Raw genomic sequence first — 4890 nt, forward strand, 5'->3', positions numbered from 1 at the left:
GTGCTGAATTAAAAAGGAAAAAAGTTACCTTGGTTAGCTCCTTGTAATTGTGTAGTGGTTAAAAGGCGGTGACGGCGGCAAGGGATATATTTGTTAATTATTAAGCCAAGAAAATATTAGTTTTAAACTGTTTTTAGCTTTGAGGTAGCTGAATGTTTTCTTACTTCATGAACGAAAAGCATAGTTGACTTCATTGGCCATAGGTACCTTGGACTACAAATAAAGCGTCTATGAAGTTTAATGCGTCTAACATGAATTAAAGTGCGTCGAGTTAAAATACGACACACGATCGTTTATTGACAACTGAATGCTCTTGTGAGAGACTGTCGCTTAATTCCGAATTTTAATTGAGCAGATTCACCGTTCTGATAAATATGTCTCTTTTATGTGTCTCGTATTTCCCTAAACGAAACACGCTTGGGAGCCGTGCAATAAGTCTGGGTTTTTTTGTTTTTTTTTTGCCTTTCAGGCACCTTAGAACTGAAATTGTTTTGAAAATGAACAAACGCACGATGTAAAATCAGCACCGTTAGTTAAATCTGTAAGAATGTAAATTCCCCAGAAGCCACGCTCCTTTGTCTCCCTTTGGACATCTGACCAAAATGAGCGCGGCCGTTGGGGACGTAGCGTCGATTTCTAGTCGTTTTTGGGAGTCCGGGTGATCCCCTCCCAACGAAAGGCTGGATCACTGGTCCATATCACTTAGCTTCACTTGTCCCGATTGAGGTGTGGGGCCAGAAAACCCGGCCCACAAGGCTGGAAACGACGATCGAGTCCGGGGGGGTATTCCAGGAAAAGTTGGGTGGGGGTGTGCGGCCCGCTTCCCAAAACCCTTGCTCTATTTATGACCAAAATCTGCGATATTCCCTACCCTATTTATGACCTGACCAAATATTCGATACCCTATTTATGACCTAACCATTAAATCAAAACTCTGTTTCAGACCTGCGTTGTAATATGTTCCCTAGTTCAGACCAATGTTAAATTACCATAAACATAATTCGTGAAGGGCTTTTGTTAATTTTCTTTTCGATAATGATGAAAAAGTGACTTCTTCTTAAAAACATACCCATATAAAGGCTAGAGTGCAAAAACTATACCCTATTTATGACCAAAACGGCTGAAAAACCATACCCTATATAGCTATAGCTCATATAAGGGAGTACCCCCCGGGGATCGAGTCTACTGGGGGACAAGAATGGAATTAGCCGTGCACGAGCTGCGTGCGCAGAATCGAGCAAAGGGTTGCAATTTATTTCTAACTTTATTTTATTCAGTTGCCTTGACGGTTATCCGTTGTCGTAACAATAGTATCTGAAAGGCAGTCTGGCTGTACTTTAATCGTCAATTATTTGTTTGCGTATTCGCTATTGACAAAAATCAAATTGAAAACTTGATGTTCAGCTTAGAACGAATTACTTCAACAAATTTTTTGAAACGGATTTCACTGTAAAAGTTAGCGTTAAAAAACAATGACGTTTCAACCGTTCGATGGTCATTTTCAAGTTAAAAGTAAAATTTTTGTATGCTTTCAAATATACACTTATTGCAACAACGTTGTCATAGAAAAAAGCAAAAAGCAAAAAGCCAAATAATAATTAATTATCCAAATTTAAATTTCCATTGTTTTCAGATACTGTACATGAATGAAAAATATAATGTACATGAATGACATGAATGAAAAATGTATTTTTCATTCATGTACAGTATCTAAGAACAATGGAAATTTACATTTCCCTAATTAATTCCTATTTGGTTTTTGCTTTTTTCTATGACGACGTTATTGCAATTAGGTGTATACAATCATTATAAGAATGCTAATGAGAATGGGCACTTACCATTCGACCAAAAATTCCGGTGTGAATTTCCGGAATTTTCCGGTCGACGGCACCGGAGTGGAAAACGATAAGCCCGTTCCATTCGCTATTTTGCCCTAAAAAATTGAAAATGGCCGACTCTCCGGAACTTTTGTTCGCCTTCGAAATATTCATATTGTTTTGAGTGCCATTTGCCGATGCCACACGAGGCGCAATTTAAATAGAATTTACAACTTCGTGGAAATTACCGTGCCGTCCTATTTGCCGGATGAATTCAAGAGCCATTTTCGTATGACAAGAGTGACGTGTGAGCTATTCGCATAGGAAGCCATGAGGACGGGAAGGATACCCCTCGGTAACACTTCAGGAAGACCTGCCATTCCGCCGGCGAAGCAAGTATTGGCTTTCTTATGGAGCATGGGGAATCAAGAGCCTTCACGGGCTGTCGCCGCGAGAGGCTCACTATTACCATGAGTTGTGTTAACCGAATTCTAATTCGACTTTCACAGGCAGCTGTTGATCTTTCAGGGCAATATATCAAATGGCCGGACTGTGAGTAATAGCTTTAAAATTACAAAATATACATGTTGGGAATTTTAATTTTTACATTGAAATTTTTACTTTACAGCAAATCAAAAGCAAGAAATAAGAAGTGTTTTTGAAGACGAAGGGGGGTTCCCTGGTATCATTGGGCTGATTGATGGCACCCACATTCGGATCCGCGCCCCAGACCACGAGCCAGAAGCTTATGTGAACAGAAAAAAAATTCCACTCATTCAACGTGCAGGTAGACGGCGTAGCGAAAAAAAAAAACAACTAAATAAAAAAAAGACCAGTTCTGCTACACCATTAATTATTGATTCGCGAGTCTTCCGTAACTCCATGCTTTGGCGAACGGCCGCAAACAAGTTTCCTGGTGACACTCACCTTTTAGGAGATGGAGGATACCCTTTATCGAGGTACATTAATTCATTGACATGAACTTCACCAATTATCTTTATTTGCTCTCCCTCAAATATACAGTATTTTAATCACGATTAATAACAGAAACAAGAGAAACTTTTTGAAATTCAACCTGAGCATGACTGACAATCCATTTTAAGTGGAATGACGAGTGCCTTATGTTTCGTGTTGTTCTCTCTCAGATGGCTAATTACTGCTTACAGGAACAATGGCCACCTGGCGCCCCAGCAGAGGAGGTTTAACACAGTGCTGTCTTCCCTTCGGCAGAAAGTAGAGAGAGCAATCGGACTCTTAAAGGGACGATGGAGAAAACTTCTTTTGTTGGATCATTTAGATCTTACATTATCGGTTCATCTTGTGATATCTGCTTGTGTTTTACATAACGTTTGTTTAGTGAATGACGATTATTACGAATGCTGTATGGATGATGAGGGTAACGATGATCATCCTGTAGATGAACACCACTGCTCTGATGAGAGAGCAGAGCAGAAGAGAACACACCTAATGAACATTGTCTGTCCATGAAGTTCTCTCTATCCAGTCAATATACTTGTGTTACATTGTAATTATGGCAACAAATAAGGTCATTTAATCTTATCTTTCACATATGGAACAATAACACTTCACAATTAGTCAGTGTTGTTTGTTAGGCTAAATTTTAGCTACTGTTTAAAATAATTAATGTGAGTAATAAATGAATGAAAAAACGATGATGGCTAGTCAAATCAGTGTCATCTTTCAAATGCTTGCTTGAATCTGTCATTGAAAACGCAACTGAAACTTTCAACATTTTCTGTCAATGAAACTCCAAAACAACTAGTAACAGATTTAAAGTCACTTATTTTTCAGCACATCCAAAAACTGGCTTAGAAACTCTTTCTTTTCCTGCTTCATTTCCCTGAGCAAATTAAGTTTTTCCTCTTCCACTTTTTCCTTCTTCTCTGTATAAGAGTGCAAAAAGGACGTGCAACAGAAGAATGACTCTTTCTTTTCCTCGCTCTGCTCTTTAGTGTCTTTGCTCGCTTTGTGGTGCTGCCAATCTCATCTTCTGCATCATTATCTTCGTCTGATGATGAAGGCGGCGTCGCGTCTGCGACGTCGTAAGTATACGCTGGGTTTACCTTTGGGCTGTCTCCAATAGCCTCCTCCAAGTCTTCATAAAACTTCCACGACTTTTTGGCTCGGCCCGTCAGGTTATTGTTGTGTTCAATCTCTTTAAACTTTGCTTCCAGTTTCAGCCACTTCCTCAAGCACTGATCGCCGCTCACTTTCACGGTCGAGGTTTCGTTAAAGCGATCGGCAATTTTTTGGAAAACATCTTTCTTTGTTGTTTTCCCCTTCTTGAAGGGGTGTTTAAAATGAACGTAAAATTTAGCAGGCGAACGGTCCTGTCTTCCCATTTCTGTAACCCAGGCACGGAAGTAGAGGCTTGCTCATTTACGGGATCTATGAAATAGACAGTTTGTTTCAGTGAGGACAAGAAAAGCTCGGATAAAAGGCAAGACTTGTTTAATCGCTGGAAAAGGCTGTGCGAGGCAGTGTGCATGTTTTCATAACTGCTCAATTAATTCATATTTGAAGTAGCATTTCTTAGGCCCAGTTCATACGTCGCATTTCTGCCGTGTCGAATTCAATTCAATTAAGTGCGGCAAAAATGCGACTGTGGATTCATACGTCGCACTTGTGTCGCACTTAATTCAGAATTTATACTGTCGGGTATGTCGGCCAGCGGAAAATGTTTTAAACGTAGAGTATTCAATATGGCGGACGAAAATACCGAGCGACGAAAGACTTTAATTTTGCGAAAAATTGTCCGCCAATGGAAGGAGAAGGAGAAGGCTGACAACAGAGCAGCATATGTTGCAATATGTTCAGGTTGCATTGGGTCGAGAATGGCCAAGTTTCTTCTTTTTCTTTGGCGGGAAAACATTTACGCATGCTCATACATTAACATAATGTATGAATTAGATTCGACACGGCAGAAATTCGACGTTTGAACCGGTGTCGCACTTCTGTAGGATAATGCGACAAGACCACTCGAATGTGCGGCAGAAATGCGGCAGCCGATTCAGGCGTCGATTTTCTGTCGTATTTAATTCGTTGAATTGAA

The 4890-nt window shown here is 40.0% G+C and overlaps 1 pseudogene; it reads right to left on the reverse strand.

Moving 5' to 3' along the window:
• Positions 1–3687: 3687 nt before the first annotated feature.
• Positions 3688–4890, reverse strand: LOC145486023 (uncharacterized; annotated as a pseudogene).

This window comes from Orbicella franksi, chromosome 4, assembly GCF_964199315.1.
Source record: "Orbicella franksi chromosome 4, jaOrbFran1.1, whole genome shotgun sequence".
Taxonomy (NCBI): domain Eukaryota; kingdom Metazoa; phylum Cnidaria; class Anthozoa; order Scleractinia; family Merulinidae; genus Orbicella; species Orbicella franksi.